At 33.5% G+C, this 24,896-nt stretch overlaps 1 protein-coding gene across 2 annotated transcripts in view; it reads left to right on the top strand.

The window, feature by feature from the left end:
- Positions 1–23,222, top strand: part of LIN7A (lin-7 homolog A, crumbs cell polarity complex component) — a 196,673-nt gene extending 173,451 nt beyond the window's left edge. For both annotated transcript variants that reach the window (XR_007947884.1, XM_051963260.1), the window contains one exon: positions 23,058–23,222. The gene's annotated coding sequence lies outside the window, so the exon portion shown is untranslated. The remainder of the gene's footprint in view (positions 1–23,057) is intronic.
- The last annotated feature ends 1,674 nt before the right edge of the window (positions 23,223–24,896 follow it).

Below are 24,896 nucleotides of genomic sequence, written 5' to 3'. Positions count from 1 at the left end.
GTTAGGGAAAATAGCTCTCTAAGTAATATCAGAAACTAGCAAAGGAGGTGAGAGGCAGAGAGCTAACTGAGATACCCAATAGCCCAGATATCTACAAACAGATTTGGTTAAAAAACAGAAACTAGGCAAACCAATATTTCAAAATAAAGCCAGCTCCAACATTTGGGTGCTTGAAGCCATTTTTTGTCTGTGGCCTGCAGAGCAGAGACAGAACCAATCAGAATGAATCACTGCATAGGAAGACAAACGTGGAACTGATAGCCACAACTGGACAAAGAGTCAACTTAATGCTTAGGCACTAATGCCAAAATATGCTCAAGATCAATTTAATATTCATCAATCCACTGGAGTCTGTTATCAACACAACAAAAGATTATCAATTCCCAATTAAAGATTGTGAAAAGAGAGTTAGAGATAAGCATCGGGCCACTAGAAAATGAAGACAGGGATTAATTCAGAGATTCATCCCAATCAGATAGGCAGTGACAGCAGCAGCATTCAAATTACAAAGACCTATCTAATCATTTAGCAACCTGGTGTGGTCTGGCCCAAACATAGAATCCTATACTAAGACATGGAACTAAAAATATGAGTAAACAGAAGAAAACACTGAATATAATGAAGAAAAATCTAAGAAGTAAAGCCAGCATAAAAGAATCACTTCACAATAAATAATCAATGGGATGTCAGAGTGGGGGGAAATGACTTCATCACAAGGACTACAAGAGTAATTGAAAGAAATGAAGCAAGGGATAAAATAAAAATTTTGGAGAAAATCATTGAAAGGAGAATCCACACCCTAGTGGTGGACTCCTTGAACTAGTACAAACAACTCAAAGACTCCTTGAAACAAAGAATATTAGAACAAAATGACACAATAAGAAAAACTGAAGAAAATTGAAGCTATATTCTCATTGGATCGTAGATGAAGAGTTAAAAGTAACTTGAAGCCTATCTAGTTCAATGTATTTTTTTTTTTTAAATAGATGAGGAAACCCATGTATGGATAACTTAAATAGATTATGATCACACAGTTAGGAACTGTTAGAGGCGAGACTAAAATCCAGGTTTTCTTGATTCCAAGACCAATGTTATATCTGCTGTATTAGTAGAGGAGAGATAATTTTAAAATGCTCAAACTCCTAGAAAACTATGGCCAAACAAAAAAACCTTGAATATTACATTTTAAGAAGTGATCAAATAAATCTGACATATTGGTAACAAAAGTCAAAGTCAAAATAAAAAGAATCAATTTCTCCCCTGAAAGGAATTCCAGACCTTCACTAATGTGATAGACAAAATCTAAGGTTTTTAAATCAAAGATACAAATGCCAAAAAGATAGTTTAAATACCAAGTAACTAATCAGGATCAAACCAAGAGTTGAGTGAAGAAAAGGAGGATAGGAGAAGGTGTTGACAAGGAAAGCAGAGACAGGGAGAAAACTATCATAACCAAAATAAACCTTAATTTCAAAAAATTAATCATGGGGTAGAAAATGGGGGCAGGAAAGATAATGTTAAAAAAAAAAAAGGAAAATGTATAATAACCAATAGTTAGAGTCTAGAATGATGAAGAGAAAAGGAGTAGAGGAGAAAGAAAAAATAACTTTAGTTATAGATTACTAGGGCTTATATAATTTTCTTCTTTTTCTTTCTCTGTGTATACAAAGAAAGAGGGAAAATATAACTGACTATTGGGTAGTTACCGTATATACTCGAGTATAAGCCGACCCGAATATAAGCCGAGGCCCCTAATTTTAACCCAAAAATCTGGGAAAACTTATTATATCAGTAGGTTTAGGTAGCGCACCAGTGCCCGCAGAGGAGGAGAGCAGGTGCCGGTATACGTATATAGAGCGCCACATCACCGTAGCAACGGCCGGCCCTGTAGTATCACAGTCGGCACTCGACTACACGGTATACTACACAGTAGGGGGGCATTCAAAGGGATATTTACACATGTTTTATCTAGTGACTCGAGTATAAGCCGAGGAGGGGATTTTCTGCCCAATTTTTGGGCAGAAAAACTCGGCTTATATTCGAGTATATATGGTAGATAGTGAAGTGGGTAAGAGTGCAGTACTTGGAATCAGAAAAGACTGGGGTTTATATCTGACCTCTGATACTCACTAACTGTGTGATACTTGACAAGTTACTTGACCACTCTCAAATTCATTTTCTTTATCTGCAAAATAGGGGTAATAATAGGAAGCACTTCACAGAGTTGTTGTGAGGATCAAGTAATTTTGCAAATAGTAAAATATATAAGTGCTAGTTGTTATTATTATATGGTGATGGGAAAATATACTTACAATCATGAGTGAATAGGGATGGGATGAATTCAACCAAAAAAAGGAAAAGAATGGATTAGAAAAGAGTTCAACATGATGTTATTTATAAGAAAAATACTTAAAACATAAAGGTTCACACAGTTAAAATAAGAGGTTGGCATATAATTTATTATGTTTCAGGTAAATTTTAAAAATAAAGAAGTATTGAGGCAACCATCATTCTCTTATATAAGGCAAAAATGAAGGGGGTGGTGATAAAAATGATAAGAAAAACTATATTTGGCTTAAAAAGCATCAAAGAAAATAAAATGACTTCCACTGTTAAAATACATGTAATGAATGGTATATCATCTGAACTCTGAAATGTTAATAAAATTAAAAGCATTAGTGAATGAGTTACAGAACTCAGAGTTATGAATAGTTGGGTTAAATTTTTATTTATCACTAAGAACCTCTTTGTTCCTTACTTTTCTTATCTGTAAAATAGGAGTATTAAACTCTATGACTTTAAAGGCCCTTTAAATTGTTAATTTATGATACCACGAAAGGACAAAATTATAATATTTGGCTACTTTAATGTGCCCCTTTAAAGCTAGAAGTAAGTAGAAAAATAGAAGAAATTAAAAATCTGTATAGAATTTTCTTAACTGCAAAGCTCACCTTTACATAAAATGACCATGTTATTAAGCATTAAAAAACTCATAAATACAGAAAAACAGAAATATTAAATAATTCTTTACTGACTATACTGCAAAATAATTATAACCCCCCAAAAGATATCTAAAATATTTAAAATTTAAAGAAATGACTTGAGATTACTAATAAAATAAGTAGTAAACAAAAAGAGGAAAAAACTAAACAAAATTGAAATTCTTGTGGATCTGACTTTTAGGAAAAAAATAATAAAACAGATCATTTTAAAATATGATCTCCCCCCAAAAAAGACAGATAAAAATTAAATTGTCAAATTAATTAAAATTAAAAAGAAATAACAGCAAATGAAAAAGAAATAAAAATGTTTTACATGGTTATGTGCCAATATAGATGATGCTTTAAATAAAGAGAATAAATATGTATAAAAGTATAAAATGCTATGATTAACAGAGCAAGAAATAAAGAATTGAAATAACCCATAGAAAAAAAGAAATTAAAAACAATATATGGATGAATCCCTAGCATGGGTGAGAGGAAGGATCAAGTAGAATTATAAATACTATTAAATTTCCTCAATTTATAAGCATTATTTTTAAAACTCTTGCTGTAAGACAGATTTGGTTCTGAAATAACCATCATGAGATAAGTCATATAAATAGAACAATGTCGTATCTTATAAATAAATAAATATCAAATGAAATATTAGTAAATCATTTATCTAACATATCAATTCATATATCAATTATACATCAGGTTGAGTTTATATGAGAAATGCAGATTAGTTCAATATTTTAAAAATTATCAACATAATAGAAAATATTCATATTTAAAATTATAAAATCATATGATTGTATCAATATAGACAAAAAAGTTATTTGGCTATACATACTACTCCCTTGTATTAAAGTAATTTAAAAGAAAATAAATCAGCTATTTCTTAACATGTTAAATAGTATATGAAACCAAAGGTTAATATATCTATAATGGAGAATCACCAGGGATATTTCTAACAAGATTCAGGGTAAAGAATGGATATCTATTGTCACTACTATTATCTGATATATTTCTAGAAACATTTGCCTTAGCAACAAAAGAAGAAAAAGAAATTGATTGGATCATAATTGAAAGATAATAAAGGAATGCAACTATTGTTGGGTTTTTATTTTGTTTTGTTCCTTGCATGTTATGGTTGTGGGAGAATCCATCTACTAAAAACACATACAGGAGTTATATAAATGGAACTGCAAAACATCCATTATGAAAAATAAAGACAGTCCTAAATAATTGGAGTGGCATTAATTGTTTATTGTTTTGGCCTTGACAATCTAATAAAAATGAGAAGATTATCTAAATTAATTTATAATTTCATTGTCATATTAATCATACTACAAAAGAATTATTTTTCAGAACTTGAAATAATAACAAAATTTACCTTAAGGGAACAAAGAGTCAAGAAACTTGAAGAAAAAATGAAAAAAAAAAATAAGTGACAAGGAAGGGGATTATCATGACCAGAATTCAAAATACCATCAAAACAATTTGACATTAATTGAAATATCAATGTTTATCAATAAAAAAATTACATACTTAAGATTTGGAAGCAATCAAATATAGTAGCATGGTAAAACCAAGGAAGCTGATCACTGGTATAAGGTCACTATTTTTGCAAAAATTGCTGGGAAAATTAGAAATTAGGCTGACATAAAGTGAATGTAGGCCAATATATTTCACAGCATCTATAAAGATTCTCAAATGAATATATGAACTAGATATAAAAAAGTCTTATCACAAATTAGAGTAGACAAAGAGAAAAGGAAAAATACTTTTTACAGTTATGAATAAGTGAAGAGTTTTTGACTAAACCAAGAGTGATAGAAATTTGCAAGATGCAAAACAGACAATTTTGTTTATATAAAATTGAAAGATTTTTCCTCAAACAATAAGTAATTATGTACTCTCTTCAATATATATAACCAATCATGCTCGAGAGGAGAGTTATGATGAAGTGTGCTTTTTACTTATTCCAGGATAGGGGATAGACACTAGGTGCAAAAGGAGACAAACATTTCCATATACAACCATTACAACCCGAATTGTGTTTGCTAAACTGTGTTTTTTAAGAAGGTGGGAGGAGTAAAGTAGTCAGATAGGACAATGAGAAAGAAAAAGGTAACAATTAACTAGTTAGAAATATACAGATGAACCCAGAAGGGAGTTCAAAGGAGGACATGTGCAAAGAAGACAATGTTACTACTATTACATTCAGTGTATATTAAGAGAAACATGCTGTATGTAACAGATTCACAGTTTAATTTACTATTCTGATTGGGAGTTTTCTTTTTATAAAGAAAGTTTATTTTTGTTAATAATCTTTTACTTAATAATTTTTAAAGTTATTTGCAGCAATAAAGTACTGTATAAACATAAAGGATTTTTATTTTTCTGTACTTTTTCAAAATTTCCCAAAATCAATTGACATTTCAATTATTAGAAGGGATCCTAATTTTTTTTTATATAAACACAATAACTGGTGTTTATTTAGCTCTTGAAAGTTTACAATATTATATACATTATCTGATTTGATTGTTACAACTACTTGGGAAGGACTGTTACCATCATTTTAGAGAAGTTAAGTGATTTGCTCAAGGTTATAAAGTTACGTGTCTGAGACAGAATTTGAACCCAAGTCTTCCTGATTTTAACTCTGGTGGTTCCATTACACCATACAACACCTTCAGAATAATTGGCATTCATTAAATGCCATGTTTGTTACTTGTTCATAAATGTGTATGTGTCTGTCAAAAATCTAAAGAGCAATTTAAATTTATTAATGCTTAAATTACATTAACTATCTATACATATATAATGCATCATTTATATGTATATACAAACATATAATTATTTGTATCCTATTATGAAAGGGCATGTTTTCCCATTTTGTAAAATCAAAAATAGCATAAAGAAACATTATATGTACTTTTCTACAAGTATCCAAAAGATAGAATTCCATCATGGCACAAAATGCAATTATAGTAATCTAGATACAGCAAACTATTTCCCCTAAATCAACACTGGCTACTTTAGTTAAGTAATTTATAAAGTCTAGTTCCACCTTTCATTGCAGCCTAATGTGATCCCAGCGTCTTAAAGTTAAGACAAGATTGTTCCCCATTTTTGTACTTTTCTTTCCTCTTTCCATGCCTTTCCTACTTTCTCCCCTTGTTTGGAATGGACTTCTCTTTTTCTCACTCCTGGTCTCCATTTTGACATCCTTCCCTTTCTCCAACTCATGTTAACATGAAGAATTCCCTTGACCTAAGAAATCATTGTCTGGTACTTTATTCTGCATTCACTCCTTTGCATTATGGCGTCATATGTGGGGAGCTTTGTGGGGCAATGTACAGACTACTAGTCAGTAGGAAGGGTTTCATCTCAATCTCTGAAGGTATTATGAGCTATGAACCAGCTCTCTGAAACAGTCCTCGGTCTAAATGTCGTTTGGATACTTGATCTACCTCAGTTTTATGATGCTACTCTCTATGCTGTCTTCCTATATCTGAACAATCCCTCTCATTCTCCATAACCTGATCTGATCCTCTATCCCTGGTATATCCCAGGACTGCTATACTCTCCCAGTTAGTGCGCGCCTTCATTTTTCTAGTCATCCCACAACCATGCTGGTTTGGATTCTTACCACCTCTTATCTAGACCAGTCTGATATATGTCTCAGCCACTATTCCATGAAAAGTTCTTTCAATCTTCTTATTGTTAAATAAGTCCTCATTCACTTCCTGCCCCGCCCCCCCCCCAATGCTATATAAATTAAGTAGTCAAGCTATACTTTTACAAAATACTATTTTATTTAGACCCTTATTTAGGAAAAGGAAAAAAAAAAGAACTGTTGTGTTGCAGTGTTCCTGTAAGTCTTACAAACAAAAGCTTTGATAATGATTTTCACACTTAAATTGTACAAAGAAACAAACATCAAAATACTCATTGGTTATTGATAGCTAAATGTAATAATAAATCAAAAGCAACAGAGTTCTTTTTAGACAAACAAGACTTTAAAGAAAAACACATTGAGTAATGCTTTCTTAAATCTCCATCTCATAATGATATTAAGGGGTAGTCAGTGATTTTACTGGTTTATTACAGCTATTTAAGGATATCTTCCTCTCAATGCAGACATATAACATGGCACAAAAATAAGTTTTTTATTATTCACAATAAAGAAATAACATATACTGAGTAGGGTCTACTTCCTGCAAGTCTGTATGTACTGTACAGAACAGGGAAGCTTATAGCTCATGTGGATCTTGGGAACATTTTGATTCTGATCCACTGGATAATCTTAGTTTTTTTCATAGGTGGCTGGGCTAAACACCATAGGAACTGTGATTGACACTGAACCATTTTAGTGGTTTCCCCAGAAATCATACTATAGAAGAATTGAGCCTAATACCCAACACAATAGTTTATCTATTTAGAAATAATAAACATATACTTCTTCCTAAGTCTAAATTGGGGGAAATTGTTTTTTCTGACCACGTGGAATCACATTACTTGATGAAATCAAGATTGCTGGATTTACTGGGATTACAATATGATCAGGGTCAAACCACAACCAGGTTAAGAACTTTCTACAATCTGCCTTAACTCTTCAAACATTGGAACAATTTCCTTTTCTAGGCTGACAATCAATCCAATATTAATATTGCTGCTTGCTATGAAATTTACCACCAATGGTAATCAGACTACTTGGTATGTGTTGCGGTAGCAAATGATATTTTTATTTTTTCAGAGTCCAAATTTGCTTTCCTGGTCTGTTACAAGTGCTAAAGTAAATAGAAAAGCAGGTCTCAAAGCATGCTTTAGAGCATTACCATTTGCCACTTTGATAAGAGGCTCTCCATTTCTTTCTGAGGCATGGCATAAAGACATTCTTCAATACTTAGCAATTTTTGTAGAGGAGTTTCATCAAATCATCTACCACGATGAGCCCCTTCCTCTCATGGGGGTGATCCCCACCCCTGACTCAGGCTGCCAGGATTATTGCTGTTGTAGGCTTTAGGTAGCTTTGACTGCTATGGTCACTTCCACTTGAACTCACTGGCCCATGATTACTAATTCCTCCTGCTCCCCTAATGTTTTTACTTTAAAGACTTGGGAAGCCTTGTGCCTTATACAAAAATGCAATGATCTACTTAGTAGTTTAAAAAATTATTGTCATGTTTTGGTATCTAAAAGTGCCTATCGTGGCCCTAAAGATTTGTTGCCTTGTATACTTAATTTCAATTTGACTCCCTTAATGTTAATACATTTAAATATTACATGTTTTCAGATCCTATTGTTATGCCATTATGTTAACCTATTTTTCAAGCAAAAGGTATCTGTAAAGAATATATATATATATATATATATATATATATATATATATATATATATATATATATATATATACATACATATATATATATATTTTTTTTCTTATGTTGGTTATGGATCTTTGGAGGGTAGAAGGGAGAACCACTCATGAAACTGATTTCATGGGCATTGAGAATTCCTGATATTAAAACTCCTTCCACCAATGTAATTAATTAACTTCTCAGTAATTTATAATCTCACCAAATTGTTTAGAGTTTGTAATTTGCCAAGTTGGGTCACATAGCTAATATCATGGGGCAGAGCTTGAAAGTAGATTTTCCATATGCTTCTATGATATAAATATATTTGAATGTGTTTGGAAATGTATATTTCTCCCTGAAAAAATAGAGCATATGGTATAAGTTTCACTGGGGAGGTACTTTAATATTTCATTTTTTAATCCTTGTATGTCCAAGACCTACAACTATGCTTTATATATACTTACTGGTTGATTGATCTGTTGGAAGTGGTATCTCTAGATTCCTTCTGTTGGAAAAATCACTCACTTTCTTTGGAGTCTGAGTACCTGGGGTTAAAATCTGATCTTTATCACTACTTGTATAAGTTTGGACAAGGCATTTAACTCTTTCTGAAATCAGTTTCTTCATCTATATGATGAGGAGGCTGGACTACATAGCTTTTAATATTCCTTCCAGTTTGAAATCTATTATTATATGATTCAACAATATGATCATTTCATGAGGTCCGGACCAGAAAAAAAAAAGAATAAAACACAAATCCATTTGTGGGTGTGATGCAGAATCCAGTCAAAAATTTATGGTGCAATTTATTAATTTAATATTTAATTAATTGGATTTTAAAGGTTTAAATGAGATTTGTTCCACTTGCTAATTCAGATCAATGTTGCTTCTGAGAAAAGATTTGAACTCATCATTACCTTACTGCTTTGGGGAAAACATTCAATATCATTTTGTTTTCAGAGGGATCAATCTCTATAAAATGCATATTAGATTTAGATTTGTTCTCTTTTAAGTGGACTACAGTTTCTACACTCCAAATATGTAACCATGTCTATTTTTACCTTATCTGTGGGTGTTTAAGTCTTTAAAGAATAATAATGCAGCGTGAGGCTGGAAACAAATATTCCCCAGAGACTTAATGTACTACATACTTTCATATTTCAAATTTCTTTAAAGAAAAAAATAATCTGATCCTCCTTTCCCCAAAATCTCCAGAAATGAAGATTTTATATCAGAGAATTCTAGAGTAGCAGTATCAGATTGGGATAAAGAAGTATATTAACTTAGAAAACAACAAATTTGCTATCTATGTTGTACTGTATTTTTATTTATTTTGTGAAACATTTATTAATTTCATTTTAATCTGTCTTATGTCTTAGGCCATACTTGAGGGAGGGCAGGATTTTGACACCTTTGGTATAGAGCATTATGCTAACAGTTAGGGAAATTTTAAATATAGTTAAGACACACAGACCCTGGCCTCTTGGAATTTGCAATACAGTGGCTATAAAGGAACAAAGACAAATAATCATAATGCCCAACATCACATAAATATTTTAAAATCTTGCCCTCCAATAAGTATTGTGTGAGGCCCAAATGGGCATGTCTTCACTGATAATGAGATCAGGCAGATTTCATAAAGGACATGGCAAATAAACTGAAATTTCAAAGGGAAGAAGGCATCATATAGTAAAGGTAGGGAAAATGGTCAGAAACAGATAACAGTAAAAGCAGAGCACATGGCACTCAGGGTGACAGAGGAAAATATTCTGATTGTAACATAAAGTGTATGTAATGGTAGAGGATCTTAAATGCTTAGTTTAAAGAGTTTATGATTGACTTGGAAAGCATTAGGAAACTACAACGATATTTTAGCAAAGTAATGATGTGTAATGATGTGGATTAAATCTACATATAGCTAAGAATATTCCACAGCTTGTATGAAAAATTAATTGCAAGGAGGAGAGCATAGGGTAGGGTTAGGCAAGTTTTTACTAATGAACTTTTAACTCTTTTAGTCTCAAAGTATAAATTTTTTTTTCAATCTGTTTGTCAGAGAAGGGAAACAGAAGATTGGGAAAGCAGCTGGATGGAGTAAAAAGGCCAAAGAAAGGGCCTGAGCATGTTATTGGCAGATGAAGAACTGCTAGAGTAGAAAAAATTAAAGATGCAAAGGAGAGAAAAGTCACTGGAGAGAGAGATCTGGACAGGATAGGAGGAAATAGGATATTAGCATGGGTTAAAAACTTAGGCAAAGGTACATTGTAATGACCACAGATAGAGTAGCCAAGGAGTAGGTGATACTAATGATAAGTTTATCAGAGATACTCAACAGAGTATGCATGAAAAGCCAGAGATCCTAGAGCAGAAGCAAGTTGATGGAGAACAGACAGGTCTTTATTTGAGCTTCTCCTGATGTCCTTCAGATCAACACCAGATCAAACCTCTGAACTGGTTTTGAAGTGACAGTTCCCACAAATATTTGGAGTGTAACATGTTTCCAGCAGAAGATATTTTGGAAGAACTTCAGAAAAGGTCTGTTTCAACTGGGGAGGGGGAACAGGAGGAACAAAGGGCGGGGGGGGGGGGGGTCAATACAGGCACAGTGCAGGGACCTAGGGCAGTGTGGTGTCCACTTGCTGGGGAATTTACTGGGAGGCTCTTAGCCAACATTTAGCAGTGCTGGCTACTCTGTCCTGGTTATAATCCATTGGATCAGCAAATTAGCTGTGAGACATCCAATGCAAATACAAAAGATAAATAGTGAGTCCCTGAATCCCAGAATAATGCAGGATCTAGCCAGGCCCACCCAGCACAGGGAGAAAGTCAACAGCATTAGTTTAGAGCAGCCTAAAGCCACTGTCACTTGTAGAGGAAGCTTGGAACAATCTCCCTTTTGCCCTAAGATCAGACTTCAATCTTTAAAAAATGAGCAAAAAAGCAAAAAGAGCTGTGACCATAAATAGCTTTTATGGAGAAAGAGAACAACAGAATTCAAACCCTGAGGATCCTAAAAGCAAATCATCTCCAGAAGAAGCCCTAAAGGGTGATATGAGTTGGTCCCCATCTCACAAGGCTCTCTTGGAATAATTTAATAAGGATTTTAAAAGAGTTAGAAGAAAAATGGAGAAATGAAATGAGAACTTTGCAAGAGAGTTTGGAAAAGGAAACACAGAAATTATCTGAAAAAAACTTCTTACAAATAGATTTGATGGAATGGAAAAAGCATATAACTCCTTACAAAATAAATTTGATGAAATGGAAAAAAAGGAAACAACTCCTTGAAAAATAGAATTTGTGTAATGGGGGAAAAAAATCCATTGAACAAAACACCTCATTTAAAAGTTCAATTGGCCAAATGCTAAAAAAAAAAAAAAAAATTAAAAGTTCAATTGGCCAAATGCCAAAAAAAAAAAAAAAAAAAAAAAAAAAAAAAAAAAAAAAAAAAAAAAAGCTAAGTGAAGAAAATAATTCACTAAAAGTTAGAATTGAACAAATGGAAGTAAATGATGCAACAAGACTTCAAGAACCAGTCAAACAAAACAAAAGAAAAAAGAAAAAATAGAAGAAAATATAAAATAACTCATTGGAAAAACAACTAACCTGGAAAATAGATCTAGGAAAGGGCAATGTAAGCATTATTGGACTTCCTGAAAATCATGATTTAAAAAAAAAAAAAAACAGATCCAGAAAGCCAAAAGAATATGGAAGATGTAGCTGTGACTGTCATGATTGCTATTTTGACAACACTCTAGAGAGACAATCAGGTAGAATGGAGAAAATATTAGTTCTGGAATCCAAGGAGTCAAATCCTAACTTTGGCAAATTTTCTGTCGTTTGGCAAATTATCTGATTTATGTTGATTTAAATGTCCTCATCTTAGAGGGCTGATTTTCCAAACTTGAAAGAATTATAAATTACAGAGAGTTTTGTGTCCAGCAAGCCCCTTGCCAGGGCTTGTTATAGAGAATAGAGAAAATTAACTATAACAAAGAAATATCTGTTAACAAAGAAAAAAGAAGTAAAAGATGCTTCTTCAAGGATTCTGTGTAGAATTGCTGCAATAATTTCAAAACAAGATATACTCATTTAGGTTCATGGTTAAACTCTATTTCAATCAAATAGTCTCTGAGGCCTCTTACAGCTTATATCTATGATTTCTGAGGCTCAGTTGAGTAGAGAGAGAGAGAGAGAGAAAAAGAAGAAGAAGAAGAAGAAGAAGAAGAAGAAGAAGAAGAAGAAGAAGAAGAAGAAGACAGAGAGAAACCCAATATTTTCATTAATCCAGTTCAATCTAACAAGTATTATTTACCAATCATCTACAATATGAAAGGCTTTGTACTCATCTCAATATAGGGGAAAAAAGCAGAAACCTTTAAAGAGTTTGTGTTCTAGGGAGTGGGAGGAAAACAGATAAGAATTAAATATGTATATAAATACAAATTATATGTAAAATTAATAAAAGTTATACCTGACTAGATAGATAGATATACTATCTATATGTGAAAATCCTCATGTGTAAGAGGGAGCATCACTTTCCAATTTTTGTATGTCTCTAATTGTTAGAAAGTGTGTATGTGGATAGATAGAAAGAAAGATAGAGATAGACAAAGAGCTAGCTAATAGTAGATAGACAGATAGACAAACATACCTAAATATTATATATCATACTATCTATATGTAAAAATCCTCATGTGTAAGAGGGAGCATCACTTTCCAATTTTTGTATGTCTCCAATTATTAGAAAGTGTGTATGTGGATAGATAGAAAGAAAGATAGATAGAGATAGACAAAGAGCTAGCCAATAGTAGATAGACAGATAGACAAAGAGACAGAAATCACCCATTGCTCCCAGGAATACTTTCTGAGGCCCAGCATATAATTTTATCTCTCTTCTTCAAAACAGCTGTCCAAAACCTAAGTACTTTCAACATTTCCCAGCCACCTCTACCATCTTGGATCATCTATACTCCAACCATTCCTAGTTGTTCTTGGTATTAAAGACCACCTTCCTAGCTACTTTGATCACCGGATGCCCTAGCCTAAATCTCTCTTTTTAGCTTCATCAATATCCTGGCCACCCTCAAGATCTCCTTCTTCATATACAACACTACTTCATAATGACTTGGTATTAGACCTTTGCAGAAGTTCCCCCTTTCTTCCCTATTTATCTTACAGTATAGTACAATGGAAGATTAGCCTGGAATTAAAACACATAGGTTCAATATTACCTGTAATGCTTGCTTATCTCTGATTTGGCCCTTCATTAAATTACATAGCTTCCCTACCTAGGTCTAAATTTCTTCCTCTCTACAATGAGAGTATTAAATTAAGTGACCTTAGGAACTGATCCCCCCCTTTTCTATCTGCTGCCTCTATTTTGCTTCCTCACCCTTCCTTCCGAAATATCAGCTTTTTAAATATATCCTCATCACCTACCTATCTAATAGCAATAGTATAAGGATGCACACATATACACAGAGACAAAGACAGAAAGAGACAGAAAGTCAAGTTTCATTTTATTTAGTTAAATAATGCACCTTATGCATATCTAGACTGTTTTCTGTTAATTCCAAATAGTAAGATATAGCTGAAGTCTTTTTTTTTTAATTTTTATTTAATAATTACTTTATATTGACACTCGTTTCTGTTCCGATTTTTTTTCCCTCCCTCCCTCCACCCCCTCCCCTAGATGGCAAGCAGTCCTTTATATGTTGGATATGTTGCAGTATATCCTAGATACAATATATGTTTGCAGAACCGAACAGTTCTCTTGTTGCATAGGGAGAATTGGATTGTATAAATTACTATATAGATTGTATAAATAACCTGGGAAGAAAAACAAAAATGCAGATAGTTCACATTCATTTCCCAGTGTTCTTTCTTTGGGTGTAGCTGCTTTTGTCCATCGTTTATCAATTGAAATTCAGGTTTCTTTGTCAAAGAAATCCACTTCCATCAAAATATGTCCTCATACAATATCGTTGTCGAAGTGTATAATGATCTCCTGGTTCTGCTCATTTCACTTAGCATCAGTTCATGTAAGTCTCGCCAGTCCTCTCTGTATTCATCCTGCTGGTCATTTCTTACAGAACAATAATATTCCATAACATTCATATACCACAATTTACCCAGCCATTCTCCAATTGATGGGCATCCATTCATTTTCCAGTTTCTAGCCACTACAAACAGGGCTGCTACAAACATTTTGGCACATACAGGTCCCTTTCCCTTCTCTAGTATTTCTTTGGGATATAAGCCCAATAGAAACACTGCTGGATCAAAGGGTATGCACAATTTGATAATTTTTTGGGCATAATTCCAGATTGCTCTCCAGAATGGTTGGATTCGTTCACAGCTCCACCAACAATGCATTAGTGTCCCAGTTTTCCCGCATCCCCTCCAACATTCATCATTATTTTTTCCTGTCATCTTAGCCAATCTGACAGGTGTATAGTGGTATCTCAGAGTTGTCTTAATTTGCATTTCTCTGATCAATAATGATTTGGAACACTTTCATATGAGTGGTAATAGTTTCAATTTCATCCTCTGAAAATTGTCTGTTCATATCCTTTGACCATTTATCAATTGGAGAATGGCTTGATTTCTTATAAATTTGAGTCAGTTCTCTATATATGTTGGAAATGAGGCCTTTATCAGAACCTTTAACTGTGAAGATGTTTTCCCAGTTTGTTGCTTCCCTTCTAATCTTGTTTGCATTAGTTTTATTTGTACAAAGGCTTTTTAATTTGATGTAATCAAAATTTTCTATTTTGTGATCAGTAATGGTCTCTAGTTCATCTTTGGTCACAAATTTCTTTCTCCTCCACAAGTCTGAGAGATAAACTATTCTATGTTCCTCTAATTTATTTATAATCTCGTTCTTTATGCCTAGGTCATGGACCCATTTTGATCTTATCTTGGTATATGGTGTTAAGTGTGGGTCCATGCCTAATTTCTGCCATACTAATTTCCAATTATCCCAGCAGTTTTTATCAAATAATGAATTCTTTTCCCAGAAGTTAGGGGCTTTGGGTTTGTCAAACACTAGATTGCTATAGTTGACTATTCTGTCTTGTGAACCTAGCCTTTTCCACTGATCCACTAATCTATTTCTTAGCCAATACCAAATGGTTTTGGTGACTGCTGCTTTATAATATAATTTTAGATCAGGTACAGCTAGGCCACCTTCATTTGATTTTTTTTTCATTAATTCCCTTGACATTCTCGACTTTTTATTGTTCCATATGAATTTTGTTGTTATTTTTTCTAGATCATTAAAATATTTTCTTGGAAGTCTGATTGGTATAGCACTAAATAAATAGATTATTAGTTTAGGGAGTATTGTCATCTTTATTATGTTCGCTCGGCCGATCCAAGAGCACTTAATATTTTTCCAATTATTTAAGTCTGACTTTATTTGTGTGGAGACTTTTTTATAATTTTGCTCATATAATTCCTGACTTTCCTTTGGTAGATAGATTCCCAAATATTTTATGGTATCAACAGTTATTCTGAATGGGATTTCTCTTTGTATCTCTTGCTGTTGGGTTTTGTTGGTGATGTATAAAAATGTTGAGGATTTATGGGGATTTATTTTGTATATTGCTACTTTGCTAAAATTATGAATTATTTCCAATAGCTTTTTAGTAGAATCTCTGGGGTTCTCTAGGTATACCATCATATCATCTGCAAAGAGTGATAGTTTGGTTTCCTCATTGCCTACTCTAATTCCTTTAATATCTTTCTCGACTCTTATTGCCGAAGCTAGTGTTTCTAATACGATATTAAATAATAATGGTGATAGTGGGCAACTTTGCTTCACTCCAGATCTTACTGGGAAAGGTTCCAGTTTTTCCCCATTGCATATGATGCTTACTGATGGTTTTAAATATATGCTCCTGACTATTTTAAGGAAAAGTCCATTTATTCCTATGCTCTCAAGTGTTTTTATTAGGAATGGATGTTGGATTTTATCAAATGCTTTTTCTGCATCTATTGAGATGATCATATGGTTTTTGTTTGTTTGGTTATTGATATAGTCAATTATGCTAATAGTTTTCCTAATATTGAACCAGCCCTGCATTCCTGGTATAAATCCTACTTGGTCATAGTGTATTATCCTGGTGACGATTTTCTGTAATCTTTTTGCTAATATTTTATTTAAGATTTTAGCATCAATATTCATTAGGGAGATTGGTCTATAATTTTCTTTCTCTGTTTTCAGCCTACCTGGTTTAGGTATCAGTACCATGTCTGTGTCTTAAAAGGAGTTTGGTAGGACTCCTTCAATCCCTATTTTTTCAAATAGTTTATATAACATTGGAGTTAATTGTTCTTTAAATGTTTGGTAGAATTCACATGTAAATCCATCTGGTCCTGGGGATTTTTTCTTAGGGAGTTGATTGATAGTTTGTTCTATTTCTTTTTCTGAGATGGGACTGTTTAGGATATTTACTTCTTCCTCGGTTAGTTTGGGCAAGCTATATTTTTGGAGATATTTTTCTATTTCTTTTAAGTTGTCGAATTTATTGGCATAAAGTTGGGCAAAGTAACTCCTAATTATTGCTCTAATTTCCTCTTCGTTAGTGTTGAGTTCTCCCTTTTCATTTTTAAGACTAACAATTTGATTTTCCTCTTTCCTTTTTTTAATCAGATTTACTAAGGGTTTGTCTATTTTGTTGGTTTTTTCATAGAACCAACTCTTAGTTTTATTAATTAATTCAATAGTTTTTTTACTTTCAATTTTATTGATCTCTCCTTTTATTTTTAGAATTTCAAATTTAGTGTTTGACTGGGGGTTTTTAATTTGTTCCTTTTCTAGCATTTTTAGTTGCAAACCCAATTCATTGACCTTCTCTTTCTCTGTTTTATACAAATAGGCCTCTAGAGATATGAAATTTCCCCTTATTACCACTTTGGCTGCATCCCATACATTTTGGTATGATGTCTCATTATTATCGTTTTCTTGGGTGAAGTTATTAATTATGTCTATGATTTGCTGTTTCACCCAATCATTCTTTAGTATGAGATTATTTAGTTTCCAATTATTTTTTGGTCTACTTCCCCCTGGTTTTTTGTTGAATGTAATTTTCATTGCATGGTGGTCTAAAAAGGATGCATTTACTATTTCTGCCTTACTGCATTTGAGTTTGAGGTTTTCATGTCCTAATATATGGTCAATTTTTGTGTAGGTTCCATGAACTGCTGAAAAGAAAGTGTATTCCTTTCTATCTCCATTACATTTTCTCCAGAGATCTATCATATCTAACTTTTCTAATATTCTCTTTATCTCTTTGACTTCTTTCTTATTTATTTTGTGGTTTGATTTATCTAATTCTGAGAGTGCAAGGTTAAGATCTCCCACTATTATAGTTTTACTGTCTATTTCTTCTTGCAGCTCTCTTAATTTCTCTTTTAAGAATTTAGATGCTACACCACTTGGTGCATATATGTTTAATATAGATAGTGCTTCATTATCCATGCTACCCTTTAGCAAGATATAGTGCCCTTCCTTATCTCTTTTAATTAGATCAATTTTTGCTTTAGCTTGATCTGAGATCAGGATGGCTACCCCTGCTTTTTTGACTTCACCTGAAGCATAGTAGATTTTGCTCCAACCTTTTACCTTTAACCTGCATGTATCTTCCCGCTTCAGGTGTGTTTCCTGTAAACAACATATTGTAGGATTCTGGCTTTTAATCCATTCTGCTAACCGCTTCCTCTTTATGGGGGAGTTTACCCCATTCACATTTATGGTTAGAATGACCAATTCTGTATTACTTGCCATCTTGTTAACCCCGGTTTACGCTTTTCTCCCTTCTTTCCCCTTTCCCCCCTTCCCAGTATTAAGCTTGTGAGCACCACTTGCTTCTCACAGCTCTCCCTTTTTAGTATCCCTCCCCCCGCCTTAGAGTTCCTCCCCCTATCTTACCCCTTTCCCTCCCAGTTTCCGTATTCCCTTCCACTTAGCTTATTCCTTTCCTTTTCACTTTTCCCTTCTCACTTTTCAATGAGGTGGGAGAAGTTTCACCATAGATTGAATATGTCTTAAGATTTTTCACTTAAAGCCAATTCTGAAGGCAGTAAGATACCCACTATATTCATCCCCCTCCATTCTTTCTCTCAGATATAATAGGTTTCCTATGCCTCTTCATGAGATGTACCCCCACTTTACCCTTTTTCTGGTACAATGTCCTTTCCACATCAATTTCTAGAACAAGGTATACATGTATTCTTTATACATCTATATAGTCAAAATATAGTTCCCAAGATTAATCTTTACCTTTTTAGATTTCTCTTGAGTTCTATATTTGTAGATCAAACTTTTTGTTAAGTTCTGGCTTTTTCATCAGAAATAGATGAAATTCACTTACTTCTTTGAATGTCCATCTTCTTCCCTGGAAAAAGATGCTCATTCTCGCTGGGTAAGTTATTTTTGGTTGCATACCAAGTTCCTTAGCCTTTCGGAATATCATATTCCAGGCCCTTCGATCTTTCAATGTGGATGCTGCCAGATCCTGGGTGATTCTTATTGTGGCGATATAGCTGAAGTCTTGTGGGAGATGAAGGTAAGGCTACTCAGTTAGATTTGGATTAGGTAGCACATGGTAAGTCAAGTTGATTATGAGAAAACATTGAATTGCAAATAGCATCAAGTTCTTCCATCAACAGCTACAGCCACAAACCTGAGCAGAATCTGTGCTATGGGGCAGGAAGTAGGAGTTACTGTTGTATCCTCTCAATCTTACATACAATATATAAATGTCAGTGCCAGAATTAGCATCATCAATCAGTAAGGATGGCATCAACTAAATTTTTTGCCATCTCAGGCTGGCAACTAGTTGGTTGTAAGTTTAGCATACTTCCACTCTATGGCAATCATCCATAATTAGTTTCTTAATATTTAATAGACATAATTCTCAGAGGACTATGACTAATACCAATGCTGAAGTGAAGCATCATCTCCTTCCAGTCCACATTCACCATACTGTCAACAATCAATAAGCACCATTCTAAAGTGTTTCTAATTTATGCACCAATCACACATGAATGTTCACAAGTGATTCATGAATCCCAGGAAAGGAAAAGCTTTAAGTAGGCATAAAATCTCTTATTTGAAGGTCACTTTGGATTTATTTAGAAAGGGAAAGGATGAAAGATCATCCAATGCTTTTTAAAATTCTCTTGTGCAAAGAAAATTCCAATTAAGCATCATTGCATCCAAGGTACATTAGATAGCATTAACCAGAGGAAAATTCCTCAATGGCATTTTTTGTCTTCTTCACAGAGTATAAAAAACAAGAAAAAATAAAAAATCCTCAGAATGTCTAAATTGGAAGGGACCTCAGAGGTTTCTGTACCTGAATAGGGATCTCTTGTATACGATCCCTAAGAAAGTCCATCCAGTCTATCCTTGAAGATTCCTAGTGAGAGGAAAAGGATTACATCTTGGCTAGCTTCAATTGTTAAAAAAAAAAAAAAAATTGGTTTTTCCCCTCTTGTATCAAAATGAAATTTTGGTTTGCTTGTGGTTTTAGGGTTATTGGGGTTTTGGGTTTTTACTTGCTTTTTAGTTCATATCCATGGTTCCTACTACTTCTCACCAGGGCCAAGAAGATAATGTCAATTTAACTTCATATGACAGTCTGTAAAACATTTAAACAGTAATTGTGTCCCTTTTAAGCTCAGGCTTACATGGACCACCCACATGTTTCTCTCAAATTCAATCAATCGTTACTGTTTTTTGTGATTTAGACCAAACCTTTGCACTTTTGACTCAGGAAAGTACTTTCTCCTGCTTTATTCCTTCTTCCTCTCTTTGTGCTAACTTTTCAGTCCCCACTTATGTGCTGTCTCCTCCTCCTTCATTAATTATAATCTCCTTAAGGGCAGGGGTTATCTATCTTTTTGCTTGTAATTCTAACCTGTTAAATACCTAGTATTTAACATATAGTTAAGTGCATAAGTCCTTATTGCCTGACCACTTGTCCAAAAACTTACCTGTAACTACTGTTATCCTTTCCATGCTGTTTCTTTGAAAATACCAACTATTTTGAAAATGCAATTGTGTCTGTTGTGTTTGGCATAGAGTAAGCTTTTCATATAAATTGATGTTTTTGTTATTATTTTATTGAATTCACTCACCCCATGCCTGGATATTTTCTCTTTTTATTCAAAGATAGTTAGGAGCAAACAATTGTGACAAGAAATATCTACATCTGCGCGAACTTCAGAATTTTGATCCCCAAAAGGCTTTCTGGGAACTATCATTAGGACTTGGCCTTCAATTATTTTCTCCATATGAGCATGCACCAGATCTGCTTGTTTCTGCATGCTATCTTAATACTTGGTTGTGCCTATGCTGTTTCCTAAGTCCTCTGGGATATCTATGAGTGGAAGCCCTAAATGTACCATTATCCTGCCTGGATACCTATAATTCAGCTACAGCTCCCATCCCCAATTCATTTACAGCAGAACCCTAAAGACTTCTTCAATTTTAACACTGGATGAAAAGGTATTGAGTTCGCTTCTTGCCTCTGCTACTTACTGTCTTGTATAAATTCAGGCAAGTCATTAAGGGAGAAGGAGGAAGTTGGGCTATATGACCTCTAAGATCACTTCTACCTGTAAATCTAAGATATCATTTGAATTTATGTTTACATTGACACACCTACTAGCTACTTTCTCTGCTTCCATAGTTTTCAAACCAAGCAGCAGATTTTCATTCTTCATATGCTGCTTTATCTTGCATCCTCACTACCCATGTTCTGGCTTTCAAGCACTAGGAATCATGCTAAGGCTCTATTACAGTGGGTAGAGAAATTTTCAACACTAATTATACCAAACACCTTTTGAGAAGATATTAAAAGTTAGAACATCACCACTTGTTTCAACCAATCTTCATATGACACAATCCTCAGATCCTCTCAACATCCTGATTGTCCAGATGTATTACCAACTTATCTTTTTTAAATGTTGGACTCAGAGCTGAATACTTTAAGGACAGGAAAGAGTACAGGGGGCTTATTTCTCACCTCATTACAAACATCACAAACATCTATATATTAAGATAATCTGAAATTTCATCTCATTGTTAAATCATACAGTTGACTTGTGTCAAGCTTACAATCCACTCAGATCCAATTTCATTAACTATTCTCACTGTTGTATCATACATTAAATTATATTGAGCTTACAACCCATTCATGTCTTTAGATTTTTATATTTTTATTTTCTAGGAATATTTCAAGTGTCAGCAAGTTAGTAGAGTGACAGGCACTGTCTTTAATATGCTTATTACATGCTAATTGACTTGATTTGACATGTGTAGTTGACTTTTACAGATATGGAATCATCCAAAGATCAAATCCCTCAGAAATGAAATTACTTCATCATTCAGCAATCCTATTATATGACAGGCACTTTAGTTACCAATGATGACAAAAAGAGAAAGATGAGATTGTACCTGCCTTCAAAAAGCTTATATTATATCAATGGAAGTAATATGTGAGTATATTTAAAACACACAAAATAAATGCAAGGTTAATTAGAGGAAATGAAGACACTAGCATCTGAGAGAAGATTTTGTAAGACGGTGGCAACTGAGCTTAGTGTTAAGGGAAACAAGGTATTGTAAAAGCAGAAAGTAAAATTAGAATGAATTTTAGGCATGGAAAGCAGCCTTATAAAGACTTGGAGGTAGAAAAAAGACTATCACATATCCCTACCAACAAATACCTTGAGAACATGCATAAGTGACTCAATTGCCTACCCATAAGGTTAGATCATGTTGGATTTCCTCATAGCACCTTTCCATCTCCCCTCCAGTTGAAGCCCCATTCCCTCAAAGAGGGTCTATATCTAGACCTCAGAATCCCTCAAGCTGTTAAAATCACTTCATTATGCCACTTCATTAACACTGTGCCTGATCATTATGATATATTCCAATCTTAACCCTTTACCAACTCCCCTATAAAGATTTCTCTCATTTATGTAAGCTACTTGGGAAAAAAAATATTGATAATGTCCTAAAAATGTTGTTTTTAATTGCTTTTTATTATTATGAATTTATTAATAAATACTAACAAATATGATCACTTCCTTGTACAAAGACAAGCAGAAAAGATGATTTTATATAAAACCATGCCTGTAATATTCACTGTCCTTAGCTACAGCTATTAGAATTTGTTTCTTCCTTCAATCTTCAATTTATGTGTCATCTAAGAAAACCCTCCCTGATTCCTCCTAGTCACTAGTGCCTTTTCCATCCTCAAATTTTCCTAAATTCATTCCTTTAGATGCTTTTTCCCTAAATGTATTGTCATCCCTTTGAGGGCTATCCATACTTTTAATTTCTGACTTAGTATTTCCTACTATAGTTCTTTTAGTATTTTTTGAAGGCATTTAGTATTTCTTGAATCCAATTGAGTTAAAACAGAGTCTAAATGTTTCACATTTTCAGGTTTCCAAACTAGTGCTATTTGCAAGCATCCTGTCTCTCATTCCCCGTTATGAGTGTTGCTTTTCCATTGTTCATTCAAAATATTGCTCTCACAGATATCCAACCCCTTTCACACCTAGAAATGGTGTGCCTGAATGAAAAAACTGCAAATGAATGTATTTCTGAGCATATTTTAGTCAATGGAGGAGAGAAATAGCTCATTTCTCTCAAATTGTTTTTTTTTTCTTTTTTTCTTCCCTTTAGGTCATTGAGAAGAAAATATTTAGATCCAGTGGTCTGGCCATCATGTAGAGTTGGATCTGTGCTTCAGGGTTACAGCAACTGATGAAAGGCAAAGAAAGCACCAATAATCATACCTGTCAAGAAAGAAGCTATGAATAAACACTGTAAAATTCTTTACCAAGACAACTCTATACCTTCTTTCTCTGGGCCTGACCCTCTGCCAATCATGTGCACTTTACACGCACAGCCCTTCCATTCATAGCCCTGGGAGTTCTCTTATGTGTAAAAATGAAGGCTTCTCCATATGCTGTTGACTCCACCTGCAGACTTTAACATTCTAGGAAGGAAAAAACATCTGTGGCTTTTAAATACCTTCCTAGGGCCAGGGATGGAGTGAGTCTTTGGCTTAAAGTTTTTCCAGAGATTAATACACCCCTTATTAGTCCATAGATCAAACTGCATCAGTTCAAGGATTTGCCATTTAAGACAAACACTTCTCTTCGACATTATCATCCTCATGCCCTATACTATATACATATTGCAGAATTGTTTGAATTGGACTTCCAGTTTATAACAAGTGCAAAACTTTTTTTCTGAAAAAAAATAGCAAGTTATTATACTATATTTATACTGTATTCAAGTTGTAGAAGCAATTGGCTTTTTACTCTTGGTGTTTCCATGAATTTTATTATGCATTAATTAATAGAATGGGGCAATTTTAGGTCACCTTTTGCTTTCTTAGCAGCAAGGGTAGAGAACTCTAGTACTGTATTTTTAAACTTAGGTATTGCTTGTAACTACTATTCTGAGATCTAACTGAATATAATGTATATTTAATGCCATAAGATATATATTGTCAGATTGTATTTGTTACAGATTTATGGTCTTTTCTTACTATATATATTCAAAATCTGGTAAGAGAATACTACAAAAAAAGACCCAGCTTCATTGAACACATGATAGATATAACCCAGCTTTCTGTATTTTTAATTTTTATATTTTATGGTTAACAAACTCTGGAAAAATGTAAAGTGTTTCTATCTACACTGTCATCCTATTTTAGCAATCTATTTGATAACAAATCTTGGACTTTTATAAGCTAAATTATAATATATGTAACTATATATATATATGTATATACATTAATATACATACACACAAATAATGTGTTATACAAAGCTGCAATGGTTAGCTTCCCAAAGATTGTTAAGTGGATATTACTGAGATTAGAAGATTGAAAAAATGATCATTTTTCTTAAAAATTAGGATTAAGAAACAATAGATTTATATGCTCTAAAGTCTAAATAGATACTATTTCTTCCAGGGGGAATGGATTCCAAATTCTATGAACATTTCAGCAAAGAATATTTACCCAGATAATGATTAGTACAATATGACAGTTCAAGAGGACACATAAGAAGTAATACTGATTTGACTGAGAAAAAAAGGGGGGAGGGGGAGGCATACAATGGATTTTCCTTCACCAGGTAGAAAAGGTAAGATTATTATCCAAATAATTGGATAATTTCACTGAGAAAGTTTATTAACCAAAGTAAGAAATGTTCAGTAAAAAATTTGTAATTAAGTTAAGAAACATGAAACAACTATCACACACTAGTCTTGTTCTCAGAAAATGGAGCTATTGTGCATGATGACATTTTTCAACATCCCTTCCAAGTCTTAGAAAAAGATTTACTATTGTAATAGCAGGTTAGGCTTTGGCATCTTCAACAGTGATAATTAGTTCAACAACAGAGAGCACAAGCCCACTGAAAGGCAGAGAATCTGGAGAGCAGACCATCAGCCACTTTGACAGTGCCATGCTGAGGTAACTAAATGCCAAGTTCTTCAAATCCTTTG

The sequence above is a fragment of the Antechinus flavipes genome, chromosome 5 (genome assembly GCF_016432865.1).
Source record: "Antechinus flavipes isolate AdamAnt ecotype Samford, QLD, Australia chromosome 5, AdamAnt_v2, whole genome shotgun sequence".
NCBI lineage: Eukaryota > Metazoa > Chordata > Mammalia > Dasyuromorphia > Dasyuridae > Antechinus > Antechinus flavipes.
Note: the sequence above shows the minus strand (reverse complement) of the source record. Positions and strands in the feature narration are given on the sequence as shown.